This window comes from Moschus berezovskii, chromosome 2 (genome assembly GCF_049115385.1).
Source record: "Moschus berezovskii isolate FMDL1 chromosome 2, NW_MosBer_1.0, whole genome shotgun sequence".
Lineage (NCBI taxonomy): Eukaryota > Metazoa > Chordata > Mammalia > Artiodactyla > Moschidae > Moschus > Moschus berezovskii.
Genome location: NC_142461.1, coordinates 134,473,933 through 134,489,475, shown reverse-complemented (window position 1 = coordinate 134,489,475; position 15,543 = coordinate 134,473,933).

Sequence of the window (15,543 nt, the reverse complement as noted above, 5' to 3'; positions counted from 1 at the left end):
TTTGCCACCACAATGGACTGCAGCATGCCAGGCTCCTCGCTCCATGGAATTTTCCAGGCAAGAATACTGGAGTGGGTTGACATTTCCTCCTCTAGGGGGTCTTCCTGATCCAGGGATCAAACCCACATCTCCTGTGTCTCCTGCATTAGCAGGCAGATTCTTTGCTACTGAGCCACCTTGGGAGCCCTTCTAGTTCTGTGTGCTGGGCTGAAAATCCTGCCTTTCATTCTGAACCTTTTGTGTGTCAAGTCTGCTTTGAGGAAATCCAGGAGCAGGAGGTCCTGAGAACAGAGCATGGAGGAAAGGGCCATCTCCCCTCAAATCCTCAGCCCTGTGAAGGTGAGGCAGGGTCTGAAATGTTCAAAATATGTAGGAAGGAACAGAGGACCATTCCACTTGGGAGCAAAGGAAAGGGTGGTTCCAGAAGGAGCAGGAGCCCAGGGCATCAACAAGGCAGATTTGGGTGGCATTCAGGCCCCCACAAGCTGGTGCCGGGCTGGTTTCCAGCCTGGCTCTGGGCTCCAGCCTGGCTCTGGGCTCCAAGCCTGTGGCCTTGATGGAAGGACATTGCCTTGGGCCTCAGATTGTTTCCTGTGAAATAGTGATGACAATACTTAACTGGCAGGGTTGTTGCATGAAATAAGAAGTATTATAGAATATTTTTTAAGAGGTAAAATCATATATACATATATATTTGCATATCAAACAAATAAAAAGCAACACATTTTATGTAATCAGTTAATAAGGAACCAGTGAGATGCTATCAGGTAGCTTCAGTGGGCACTAGATTCACAGAGATTGAGTCTCTCCTGGACAAAATTCTCGTGCCCTGGGGCCAGGAATCACATGCATCTGTTTGTCCTGTACCAGCTAACTCAGTCTCCCCAGAACAGCAGCCACAGTTAGTCACAGGCACGCCCCCCTTACAATCAGACAACCCCTGGGTGACACCCGTAATTCCATCAGTAATTATTTCTTTGTGCAATAAAGTTTCTGGCAATTTTTTAAATGGTCTTATCTTCTCCTCCAGGACCATAATCATCACCCCCAACTCCCCTTGATCACAAAACTATGGCCTCATTCAGTTTGACCTGATTATTTATGTAGGTGCGGTAAGAAATTTTGTTAATTTACAAGCCTCCTTAAGTTTGTCCTCTGCCATTGTCAAGGCCCTGGAATTAGCTTCTGTGGGAAGTCTTCACAATGAGTCTCAGCCTGGATTTTTTTTTCATTGAAGTATAGTTGATTTATAATGTTGTGCTAATTACTGTTGAACAGCAAAGTAATTCAGGTATACATTCATACTTGCTTTTTTGTGTTATTTTGCCATTATGGTTTATCACAGGACATTGAGTGTAGTCCCCTGTGCTCTAGGGTAGGACCTTGCTGTTTGTCCATTCTATATATAGTTGTTTGCATCTGCTAACCCTAAACCTCTGATTCATCCCTCCCCGTACCTCTCCCCCTTGGCGACCACCAGTCTGTTCTCTGCGTCTGTGAGTCTGTTTCTGTTTCATAGATAAGTTTACTGCATCGTATTTTAGATTCCATGTATAAGTGATATCATATTTGTCATTCTCCTTCTGACTTGCTTCACTTGGTACACAAATCTCTAGTTCCATCCTTGTTGCTACAAGTTGCATTATTTCATTCTTTTTTATGACCGAGTAGTATTCTAAAACCACAGGAAACTAACCAAACTGATCACATGGATCACAGCCTTGTCTAACTCAATGTAACTATGAGCCATGCTAGGTAGGGCCACCCAAGTTGGACGGGTTATGGTCGAGAGTTCTGACAAAACATGGTCCACTGGAGAAAGGAATGGCAAACCACTTCAGTATTCTTGCCCTGAGAAACCCATGAACGGTATGAAAAACCAAAACAATGTGACAATGAAAGATGAACTCACCAGGTCAGTAGGTGCCCAATACACTATTGGAGAAGAGCAGAGAAATAGCTCCAGAAAGAATGAAGGGGCTGAGCCAAAGCAGAATCAACACCCAGTTGTGGATGTGTCTGGTGGTGAAGGTAAAGTCCAATGCAGTAAAGAACAATATTGCATAGGAACCTGGAATGTTGCATCCATGAATCAAGGCAAACTGAAAGTGGTTAAACAGAAGATGGCAAAAGTGAACATCGACATTTTAGGAATCAGTGAACTAAAATGGACTGGATTGGGTGAATTTAATTCAGATGACCATTATATCTACTACTGTGGGCAAGAATCCCTTAGAGGAAATGGAGTAGCCCTCATAGTCAACAAAAGAGTCCAAAATGAAATACTTGGGTGCAGTCTCAAAAATGACAGAATGATCTCAATTAGTTTCCAAGGCAAGCTAGTCAATATCACAGAAATCCAACTCTATGCCCCAACCACTAATGCTGAAGAAGCTGAAGCTGAATGGTTCTATGATGACCTACAAGACATTCTAGAACTAACACCCAAAAAAGATGTCCTTTTCATCACAGGGGACTGGAGTGCAAAAGTAGGAAGTCAAGAGATACCTGGAGTAATGGGCAAGTTTGGCCTTGGAGTACGGAATGAAGCAGGGCAAAGGCTAAAAAATTTCGTCGAGAGAACACACTGGATATAGCAAACACCCTCTTCCAACAACACAAGAGAAAACTCTACACATGGACATCACCAGACAGTCAATAACTAAATCAGACTGATATGTTCTTTGCAGCCGAAGATCTTATCGATTATATTCTTTGCAGTCAAAGATGGAGAATACAGTCAGCAAAAACAAGACTAGGAGCTGACTGTAACTCAGATCATGAACTCCTTATTGCAAAATTCAGACTTAAACTGAAGAAAGTAAGGAAATCCACTAGCCCATTCAGGTATGACCTAAATCAAAACCCTTACAATTATACAATGGAAGTGCCAAATAGATTCAAGGGATTGGATCTGATAAACAGAGTCCTTGAAGAACTATGGACAGAGGTTTGTAACATTGTACAGGAAGTGGTGATCAAAACCATCCCCAAGGAAAAAAAGTGCAAAAGGACAAAATGGTTGTCTGAGGAGGCCTTACAAATAGCTGAGCAAAGAAAAGCGAAAGGCAAAGGAAAAAAGGAAAGATATATCCATTTGAATGCAGAGTTCCCGTGAATAGCAAGGAGAGATTAGAAAATTTTCTAAGTGAACAATGCAAAGAAATAGAGGGAAACAGTAGAATGGGAAAGCCTAGATATCTCTTTAAGAAAATTAGAGATGCCAAGGGAAAATTTCATGCAAAGATGGGCACAACAAAGGACAAAAATGGTATGGACCTTATCGGGGACCAGCCTCGATATGGCCCAGGGTATCCTCGGGATGAACGGCGTCAGCGTCAGAGAGAGAGAGAGAGAGAAAGAGAGAGACAGGGGCTGATGATTCCTTGGTTTATGCTGGAAACCAATAAAACCCCAGCATGGGGTTTGCTCTGTTTACGTAGGCCGCAGGCGCCCTCTCGAATCACTGGAGGCACCCCACCAGGGCACCCCCTCGAGTGGGTCTTAGAAGCCCAGGCAGATAAGTAAACGCAGAGGGCCCAGCGCTCCAAGGATCTCAACCAGAAAAAGGAGAATAGAGAAAAGGACGGAAAAAGAGAAAGAATGACACGGGGAGACCAAGCTTCAGTGAGCAAGGCCCAAAACTTTATTTTCCAGTTCTGCTTTTATACCCTAAGTTATGCGCATAAGAAACAGAGAAAGGGAGGTATAGAGTCACGCCAAAATTACGTGGGGTCAGCAGTCTTGACCCTTATCAGGATCAGGGCTTATTGTTGTGTGTCTCGTGATAAAAGTTTTAGGTGGTTTACATCATCTTCTGGCCAGGGGGCCTGCTAACAGTTTTATGGCCCTCTCTCCTGACAATAGGTTAGTTAGCAAGTAAAAGACTTTTCTTTTAAGGTGACTTTCCTAAAGTTAGGTGCTAGACACATAACAAAGTTAAATTCCTATAAGGCACCGGTGTAGTGAGCTACAAGAAAGGAATTTATTAACTTAAGATCTGATGTGGTTAAATCAAAGGCTACTACTTTTATTCTCTATATGTGATTAATATATTTCCAAGGATACAATAGATAGAGGAAACTTTGCAGCAAGCATTGATTCAACAATGAAATCTTTTTAAGTACTACTCTAATGATTTTAACTTCTTCAACAGATTCCTGTATTTTAGAATATTAGGCTTTCTGTCCTTGCATGGCTGGGAGGCTATAAACAGTCACACTCATAGTTGTAAGAGCCCGGACAAACTTGTCATGCAAGTTAGAAAGCTATCAGAGGGGCTTGGATTGGAACACTCCTATTAAGCCGAGGAGAACTTTTAAACTACAGCTCTGAATTAATGTTTTCAGAGAAAGGTGGTTGGGGGGAAGCCCCCGTAAGTATTAGAGGACTTGGTAAGAGGCGTAAGATAGTAAAGCAGTCAGACTCCGGTTTTCTTTGGGGTAGATGCTCAGGTAAGTCCAGGGGGTTCCTCGAGTCCTGATTAGCCTTTGCCCGTCAGGCCTCTTCCCCAGTTGACCTTTGCCACGGGTAGGATTTCCCTCGCTGGCCCCCAGCAGGACCTAACAGAAGCAGAAGATATTAAGAAGAAGTGGCAACAATACACAGAAGAACTACTCAAAAAAGATCTTAATGACTCAAATAATCACGATGGTGTGATCTCTCACTTAGAGCCAGACATCCTGGAGTGTGAAGTCAAGTGGGCCTTAGTAAGCATCACTTTGAACAAAGCTAGTGGAGGTGATGGAATCCCAGCAGAGCTCTTTCAAATCCTAAAAAATGATGCTGTGAAAGTGCTGCACTCAATGTGTCAGCAAATTTGGAAGACTCAGCAATGGCCACAGGACTGGAAAAGGTCAGTTTTCATTCCAATTCCAAAGAAAGGCAATGCCAAAGAATGTTCAAACTACCACACAATTGTACTCATTTCACACGCTAGCAAAGTAGTGCTCAAAATTCTCCAAGCCAGGCTTCAACAGTGTATGGACCATGAACTTCCAGATGTTCAAGCTGGATTTAGAAAAGGTAGAGGAACCAGAGATGAAGTTGCCAATATCCACTGGCTCATAGAAAAAGCAAGAGAGTTACAGAAAAACATCTACTTCTGCCTCACTGCCTATGCTAAAAATTTAACTATGTGGATCACAACAAACTGTGGAAAATTCTTAAAGAGATGGGAATACCAGACTATTTTACCTGCCTCCTGTGAAAACTGTATGCTGGTCAAGAAGCAACAGTTAGAACTGGACATGGAACAAGAAACTGGTTCCAAATTAGGAAAGCAGTACATCAGGCTGTACGTTGTTACCCTGCTTGTTTAATTTATATGCATAGTGCACCATGCGAAATGGCAGGCTGGATGAAGCACAAGCTGGAATCAAGATTGCCAGGAGAAACATCAATAACCTCAGATACACAGATGACATTACCTTTTTGGCAGGAAGCAAAGAGGAACTAAAAAGCCTCTTGATGAAGGTGAAAGAGGAGAGTGAAAAAGTTGACTTAAAACTCAACATTCAAAAAACTAAGATCATGACATCTGGTCCTGTCACTTCCTGGCAGATAGATGGAGAAACAATGGAAACAGTGATAGACTTTATTATCTTGGGCTCCAAAATCACTGCAGATGGTGACTACAGCCAAGAAATTAAAAGATGCTTGCTCCTTGGAAGAAAAGCTATAGAAAACCTTGACAGCATATTAAAAAGCCGAGATGTTACTTTGCAACAACAGTCGGTATAGTCCAAGCTATGTTTTTTCCAGTGGTCATGTATGAATGTGACAGTTGGACCATAAAGAAAGCTGAGCTCCAAAGAACTGATGCTCTTGAACTGTGGTGTTGGAGAAGACTCTTGAGAGTCCCTTGGACTGCAAGGAGATTAGACCAATCAATCTTAAGAAATCAACCCTGAATACTCATTGGAAGGACTGATGCTGAAGCTGAAGCTCCAATACTTTGGCCACCTGATGCGAAGAGCCAGTTCATTGGAAAAGACCCTGATGCTGGGAAAGATTGAGGGCAGAGAAGGGGACAACGAGGATGAGATGGCTGGATGGCATCACCAACTCAATGGGCATGAGTTTCAGCAAGCTCCAGGAGGCAGTGAAGGACAGCGAAGTCTGGCGTGCTGCAGTCCACGGAATTGCAAAGAGTTGGACACGGCTGAATGACTGAACAGCACAATAGTTTATTACAAAGATATTAAATATAGTTTCCTGTGGTATATAGTAGGATCTTGTTGTTTGTTTTATATATAGTAGCGGGCATCTGCTAATCCCAAAAGCCTAATTTATCTCCCCCAACCCCTGCCCCCTTTGATAGCCAAGTTTCTTTTCTATGTCTGTTGAGTCTATTTGTGTTTTCTTAATAAGTTCATTTGTATCATTTATAAGATTCCACATGTAAGTGATAGCATATGGTATTTGTCCTTCTCTTTCTGATTTATTTCACTTGGTGTGATCATCTCTAGTCTCATCCTTATTGCTGCAAATGGCACTTTTCATTCTACTTTATGGCTGAGTAATATTCCATTATATATATGAACCACATCTTCGTTATCCATTCATCTACTGATGGTCATTTACATGGCTTCTGTGTCTTGGCTATTGTGAATAGTGTTGCTATGAACACTAGGGTGCATGCATCTATTCAAATTAGAGTTTTCTCCAGGTATATGCCCAGGAGTAGGGTTGCTGGATCCTATGGTAGTTCTATTTTTTAGTTTTTCCCTTGTTTTCTGTTACAAGATGACTCAGTCTCACTTTTTACATGTTGAGTCCTAGACCTGTAATTGGCCAGTACCCCTAGTAAATGCTGTCTGGAGAGCACGACCTAGGTGTAAGTCTGCTCCGTGCAGTGCCCTCCTCCAGGGGATCTTCCCAGCCCAGAGATCGAACCCAGGTCCCCCGCATTGCAGGCAGATTCTTTATTGACTGAGTCACCAGAGAAGTCCAAGAATACTGGAGTGGGTAGCCTATCCCTTCTCTAGGGGATCTTCCTGACCCAGCATTCGAATCGGGGTCTCCTACATTGCAGGCAGATTCTTTACCAGCTGAGCTACAAGGGAAGCCCCATAAGTGTGCTCACTAATAGTGTATGGGCATTTCTTCTAGACCTTTTTAGTGGATGGAGCTAGGAAACAGATACTTTTTAAGAGAAAAATACTCTATGATTTCATACCGCTATTTCTGATTTATTTTTAATTAATTAATTTTAATTGTAGAATAAATGCTTTACAATATTGTGATGGTTTTTGCCATACACCAACATGAATTGACCACAGGTATACAAGTGTCATCCCCATCCTGAAGTCCTTCCCACCTCCCTCCCCACCCTATCCCTCTGGGTTGTCCCAGAGCACTTGCTTTGGGTGCCTGGGATTTTTGCCTAACTTCTTTGATTTTATACTGTATCATTTTTATGGTGAAAATTATGGTTCCTAATGTGAAGAAAGCTGATCGCCGAAGAATCGATGCTTTTGAACTGTGGTGTTGGAGAAGACTCTTGAGAGTCCCTTATACTGCAAGGAGATCCAACCAGTCCATTCTAAAGGAGATCAATCCTGGATGTTCATTGGAGGGACTGATGCTAAAGCTGAAACTCCAGTACTTTGGCCACCTCATGAGACGAGTTGACTCACTGGAAAAGATTCTGATGCTGGGAAAGGTTGGGGGTGGGAGGAGAAGGGGACGACGGAGAATGAGATGGCTGGATGGCATCACCGATTCTGTGGACATGAGTTTGAGTGAACTCCGGGAGTTGGTGATGGACAGGGAGGCCTGGCGTGCTGTGATTCATGGGGTCGCGGAGAGTCGGACACGACTGAGCGACTGAACTGAACTGAACTGAACTGAATGATGGCAACATAATCACTTAATAAAAACATTAATATTACTGAATGCAGCCTATAATTTCCCTTCTTATTATCCATAGAGTATTTCCTTCTTGGGATGTATAGCAAAAATGCTGTGTTTTAAAGCCACTTCAAGTAACTGTTTTCTTTATGTGGTTAAGCCACACTTGATATGCAGTCAGTCTAATTCATTTTGGTTTACTTTCAAATTTTACGAGAAATTGTCTTTTGTGACTACAATTTTTAAAATTATATAAAATATTTAAAGTTCAAAGAAAAAACTATTTAACAAGCTGCACTCACAGAAGTCTTGCTTCCATTATTTTTGTTCAGTCACTAAGTCGTTTCTGATTCTTTTCCACCCTGAGCACACCAGGCTTTCCTGGCCTTCACCATCTCCTGGAGCTTGCTCAAATTCATGTCCTTTGAGTCGGTGATGCCATCCAACCATCTCATCCTCTGTCGTCTCCTCCTCCTCCTGCCCTCAATCTTTCCCAGCATCAGGGTCTTTTCCAATGAGCTGGCTCTTTTCATCAGGTGGCCAAAGTATTGGAGCTTCAGCTTCAGCATCAGTCTTCCCAATGAATATTCAGTGTTGATTTCCTTTAGGATTGACTAGTTTGATCTCTTTGTAGTCTCAAGAGTCTTTTCCAGCACCACAGTTTGAAAGCATCAATTATTCAGTGCTCAGCCTTCCTTATGGTCCAGTTCTCACATCGGTACATGACTACTGGAAAAACCATAGCTTTCATTATATGGACTTTTTTCGGCAAAGTGTTATCTGCTTTTTAATAGGTTGTCTGTGTTTGTAATACTTTTTCTACCAAGGAGTAAGTGTCTTTTAATTTTGTGGCTGAAGTCACTGTCTGCAGTGGTTTTGGAGCCCCCCAAAATAATATATTTATTTTCCCTTTACTCTGTTTCTTTTTTTCCCAAATAGATAACCATTAAAAAGAAAAAAAAAAGATAGGTATTTCGACTGTGTAAATAGAGCAAGAAAATAGTGCCTGTAAGAGTTGTAACCATGGATTCACAGTGTGAAATTCTGAGCACTTTCACTTGAATCAGAATGATTAAAAACTGGTTTGATGATAATTATTAGTCCACTGTAAATTCTCTAAAGCCAAGTTAGAGTCCCATAGTTTCTTGTACTTGATGATTTAAACAGAAAAAAAAATCCCATATATGATACCTTGACCTCACCAATACCATTGTACCATATGTAATACAAATGGAGGCGGTTTTAAAAAATGGAGGTGACTGATTTTTGGGGAGTGGAGTTGATTGCTTCCAAGTGGAGTTACAGAGGTTGTCTTGGTCTTGCCATCCTTCTTGAGGTTCACTTTCTTTGGGATAGGAAGTCTTCCCTGAAGAGCACACAGACAGAAAAACACACAAAAAGACACTGAGTCAGGCTTCTAAAACCATTTGAAAAATTGTGCTTCTCCCCGCTGCCTTTTAGGCTTCCCACATGGTGCAGTAGTGGAGAATTCACCTGCCAATGCAGGAGACACAGTTCAATCCCTGGGTCAGGAAGATACCCTGGAGAAGGAAATGGCAACCCACTCCAATATTTTTGTTGGAGAATCCCTGCATAGATGAGCCTGGCAGGCTACAGTCCATGGGGTCCCAAAGAGTTGGATGCAGCTGAAGTGACTGAGCATGCACACATGCAGGAGATACAAAATTTTATAGATGTGACTCTGGAAAATTTTATAAATGTGACTTTGGAAAGTTCCCATGCACAGTAAGCAGAACAATTTGAATATCAAAACCATGACTCTAGGATAGTGTATGATTACACTGGACAAGTTCAGTATGAAGGTAAGTGTGCCTAGTCACATGACAATACTGTCAGCACACACTTTGTAGATAAATCACCCCCATCTCCACCCTGCTGATTCTAAGAATTAAATTTAACTGAGCTCTTAGCTCTAACTTGTATTTTATAGGCAAAACAGGGGGTAGAGGAACAAATGAAATGACACCACAAAGCAACAATCAGACAACTCTGAAAGATGGGTCATCCATGTGCCAATATAGGTCAATACAACATACAGAAAGATCACGAAGTGAGCAAGGGGAATGTTCTAGGCCAGCAGTGCCCAGTATAAATTTCTGTGACGATGGGAATGTTCTCTCATATAGATGTGGCTGTTAAGCACTGCACTGAGGAGCTGCGTTTTTAATATCATTTCATTGTTATTCTTTACTTTCAATTAATTCAGAGAGCCACATGTGGCCAGTGTTTACCATTTTGGACAGGGAAACATCTAGATTACAAGATACCCAGAAGTCATTGCAGCTTCATGTGATGAGTGGTTCTTCTTTTTGTTTTTAACTTATTTATTTTTCAATTGAAGGATAATTGCTTTACGGAATTTTGTTGTTTTCTGTCAATCCTCAACATGAATCAGTCGTAGGTATACATATATCCCCTCCTTTTTGAACCCCCCTCCCATCTCCCGTCCCATCCCACCCCTCTAGGTTGATACAGAGCCCCTGTTTGAGTTTCCTGAGTCATACAACACATTCCCGTCAGCTATCTATTTTACACATGGTAATGTAAGTTTCCAAGTTACTCTTTCCATACACCTCACTCTCTCCTCCCCTCTCCCCATGTCTGTAAGTCTATTCTCTATGTCTGTTTCTCCACTGTTGCCCTGTAAATAAGTTCTTCAGTACCATTTTTCTAGATTCCATATATATGTGTTAGAATACGATACTTATCTTTCTCTTTCTGACTTACTTCACTCTGTATAATAGGCTCTAGGCTCATCCATCTCATTAGAACTCACTCAAATGTGTTCCTTTTTATGGCTGAGTAATATTCCATTGTATATATGTACCACAACTTCTTTATCCATTCATCTGTCAATGGATATCTAAGTTGCTTCCATGTTCTAGCTATTGTAAATAGTGCTGCAATGAACAATAGGATACCTGTGTCTTTTTCAATTTTGGTTTCCTCAGGGTATATGCCTAGGAGTGGGATTGCTGGGTCATATGGTGGTTTTATACCTAGTTTGTTAAGGAATCTCCATACCATATTCCATAGTGGCTGGTGCAAGAGCATTCACTTTTCTTCACACCTTCTCCAGCATTTATTGTTTATAGACTTTTTGATGATGGTCATTCTGACTGGTGTGAGGTGATATCTCATTGTAGTTTTGATTTGCATTTCTCTAATAATGAGCAACGTTGATCATCTTTTCATCCATTTGTTAGCCATCTGTATGTCTTCGTTGGAGAAAAGTCTGTTTAGGTCTTTTTCCCACTTTTTGATTGGGTTGTTTGTTTTTCTGGTATTGAGTTGTATGAGCTGCTTGTATATTTTGGAAATTTATCCTTTGTCAGTTGTTTCATTTGCTATTATTTTCTCCTATTAGGAGGGCTGTCTTTTCACCTTGCTTATAGTTTCCTCTGCTGTGCGAAAGCTTTTAAGTTTAATCAGGTTCCACTTGTTTACTTTTGTTTTTATTGTTACTCTAGCAGGTGGGTCATAGAGGATCTTGCTTTGATTTATGTCATCGAGCATTCTGCCTATGTTTTATAGTTTTCTAAGAGTTTTATAGTTTCTGGTCTTACATTTAGATCTTTAATCCATTTTGAGTTTATCTTTGTGTGTGGTCTTAGGAAGTGTTCTAATTTCATTCTTCTACATGTAGCTGTCCAGTTTTCCCAGCACCACTTATTGAAGAGGCTTATTGAATTTGCCCCATTGTGTATTCCTGCCTTCTTTGTCAAAAATAAGGTACCCATAGGTGCATGGGTTTATTTCTGGGCTTTCTATCTTGTTCAGTGAAACAATGGGTCTATATTTCTATTTTTATGCCAGTACCTCAGTGGAGAAATAACTATAGAAGGAAAAAAGGGATGGAGCAAAAGCAAAACCAATACCCAGCTGTGGATGTGACCAGTGATAGAAGCAAGGTCCGGTGCTGTAAAGAGCAGTATTGCATAGGAACCTGGAATGTTAGGTCCATGAATCAAGGCAAATTGGAAGTGGTCAAACGGGAGATGGCAAGAGTGAACGTCGACATTCTAGGAATCAGTGAATTAAAATGGACTGGAATGGGTGAATTTAACTCAGATGACCGTTATATCTACTACTGTGGGCAGGAAACCCTTAGAAGAAATGGAGTAGCCATCATGATCAATAAAAGAGTCCAAAATGCAGTACTTGGATGCAATCTTAAAAACGACAGAATGATTTCTGTTCGTTTCCAAGGCAAACCATTCAATATTACAGTAATCCAGGCCTATGCCCCAACGAGTAATGCTGAAGAAGCCGAAGTTAATCGGTTCTATGAAGACCTACAAGACCTTTTAGAACTAACACCCAAAAAAGATGTCCTTTTCATTATAGGGGACTGGAATGCAAAAGTAGGAAGTCAAGAAACACCTGGAGTAACTGGCAAATTTGGCCTTGGAGCACGGAATGAAGCAGGGCAAAGGCTAATAGAGTTTTGTCAAGAGAATGCACTGGTCATAGCAAACACCCTCTTCCAACAACACAAGAGAAGACTCTACTCATGGACATCACCAGATGGTCAACACCGAAATCAGATTGATTATATTCTTTGCAACCAAAGATGGAGAAGCTGTATACAGTTAGCGAAAACAAGACCAGGAGCTGACTGTGGCTCAGATCATGAACTCCTTATTGTGAAATTCAGACTTAAATTGAAGAAAGTAGGGAAAACTACTAGACCATTCAGATATGACCTAAATCAAATCCCTTATGATTATACAGTGGAAGTGAGAAATAGATTTAAGGGACTAGATCTGATTGATAGAGTGCCTGATGAACTCTGGACGGAGGTTCGTGACATTGTACAGGAGACAGGGACCAAGACCATCCCCATGGAAAAGAAATGCAGAAGAGCGAAATGGCTGTCTGAGGAGGCCTTACAAATAGCTGTGAAAAGAAGAGAGGCGAAAAGCAAAGGAGAAAAGGAAAGATATAAGCATCTGAATGCAGAGTTCCAAAGAATAGCAAGGAGAGATAAAAAGACTTCCTCAGTGATCAATGCAAAGAAATAGAGGAAAACAACAGAATAGGAAAAACAAGAGACCTCTTCAAGAAAATTAGAGATTCCAAGGGAACATTTCATGCAAAGATGGGCTCGATAAAGGACAGAAATGGTATGGACCTAACAGAAGCAGAAGATATTAAGAAGAGGTGGCAGGAATACACAGAAGAACTGTACAAAAAAGATCTTCATGACCAAGATAGTCACGATAATGTGATCACTGACCTAGAGCCAGACATCTTGGAATGTGAAGTCAAGTGGGCCTTAGAAGCATCACTACGAACAAAGCTAGTGGAGGTGATGGAATTCCAGTTTAGCTCTTTCAAATCCTGAAAGATGACGCTGTGAAAGTGCTGCACTCAATATGCCAGCAAATTTGGAAAACTCAGCAGTGGCCACACGACTGGAAAAGGTCGATTTTCATTCCAATTCCAAAGAAAGGCAATGCCAAAGAATGCTCAAACTACCGCACAGTTGCACTCATCTCACATGCTAGTAAAGTAATGCTCAAAATTCTCCAAGCCAGGCTTCAGCAATACATGAACCGTGAACTTCCAGATGTTCAAGCTGCTTTTAGAAAAGACAGAGGCACCAGAGATCAAATTGCCAACATCCGCTGGATCATGGAAAAAGCAAGAGAGTTCCAGAAAAACATCTATTTCTGCTTTATTGACTATGCCAAAGCCTTTGACTGTATGGACCACAATAAACTGTGGAAAATTCTGAAAGAGTTGGGAATACCAGACCACCTGACCTGCCTTTTGAGAAACCTGTATGTAGGTCAGGAAGCAACAGTCAGAACTGGACATGGAACAACAGACTGGTTCCAAATAGGAAAAGGAGTACGTCAAGGTTGTATATTGTCACCCTGCTTATTTAACTTCTATGCAGAATACATCATGAGGAACGCTGGACTGGAAGAAGCACAAGCTGGAATCAAGATTGCTGGGAGAAATATCAATAACCTCAGATATGCAGATGACACCACTCTAATGGCAGAAAGTGAAGAACTAAAGAGCCTCTTGATGAAAGTGAAAGAAGGGAGTGAAAAAGTTGACTTAAACTCGACATTCAGAAAACTAAGATCATGGCATCTGGTCCCATCACTTCATTGGAAATAGATGGGGAAACAGTGTCAGACTTTATTTTTCTGGGCTCCAAAATCACTGTGGATGCTGATTGCAGCCATGAAATTAAAAGACGCTTACTTCTTGGAAGGAAAGTTATGACCAACCTAGATAGCATATTAAAAAGCAGAGACATTACTTTGCCAACAAGGGCCATCTAGTCAAGGCTATTGTTTTTCCAGTGGTCATGTGTGGATGTGAGAGTTGGACTATAAAGAAAGTTGATCGCCGAAGAATTGATGCTTTTGAACTGTGGTGTTGGAGAAGACTCTTGAGAATCCCTTGGACTGCAAGAAGGTCCAACCAGTCCATCCTAAAGGAGATCAGTCCTGGGTGTTCATTGGAAGGACTGATGTTGAAGCTGAAGCTCCAATACTTTGGCCACCTGATGCAAAGAGCTGACTCATTTGAAAAGACCCTGATGCTGGGAAAGATTGAGGGCAAGAGAAGGGGACGACAGGATGAGATGTTTGGATGGCATCACCGACACAATGGACATGGGTTTGGGTGGACTCTGGGAGTTGGTGATGGATAAGGAGGCCTGGCATGCTGCGGTTCATTGGGGTCGCAAAGAGTCGGACATGACTGAGCGACTGAACTGAGCTGAACTGAATTTGATAGGGATCACACTGAATCTGTAGATTGCATTTGGTAGTATAGTCATTTTTACAATATTGATTCTGCCTACCCAGGAACAATCTAATTTCAGTATTGACCATCTGGTGATGTCCATGTGTAGAGTCTTCTTCTATGTTGTTGGAAGAGGATGTTTGCTATGACCAGTGTGTTCTCTTGGCAAAACTCTGCTAGCCTTTGCCCTGCTTCATTCTGTACTCCAAGGCCAAACTTGCCTGTTAATCCAGGTGTTTCTTGACTTCCTGCTTTTGCATTCCAGTCCCCTATGATGGAAAGGACAACTTTTTTTGGGTATTAGTTCTAGAAGGTCTTATAGGTCTTCATAGAACCATTCAACTTCAGCTTCTTCAGCATTACTGATCTGGGCATAGATTGGATTGCTGTGATATTGAATGGTTTGCCTTGGAAATGAAGAGAGATCATTCTGTAGTTTTTGAGACTGCATCCAAGTACTGAATTTTGGACTCTTTTGTTGACTATGATGGCTACTCCATTTCTTCTAAGGGATTCTTGCCCACAGTAGTAAATATAATGGTCATCTGAGTTAAATTCACCCATTCTACTCCATTTTAGTTCACTGATTCCTAAAATGTTGATGTTCACTCTTGCCATCGCCTGTTCAACCACTTTCAATTTACCTTGACTCATGGACCCAACATTCCAGATTCCTATGCAATATTGTTCTTTACAGCATTGACTTTACTTCCATCATCAGTCACATCCAAAACTGGGTGTTGTTTTTGCTTTGGCTCCATCACTTCATCCTTTCTGGAGTTATTTCTCCACTGTTCTCCAGTAGCATATTGGGCACCTACTGACCTGAGGAGTTCATCTTCCAGTGTCCGATCTCTTTGCCTTTTCATATTGTTCATGGGGTTCTCAAGGCTAAAA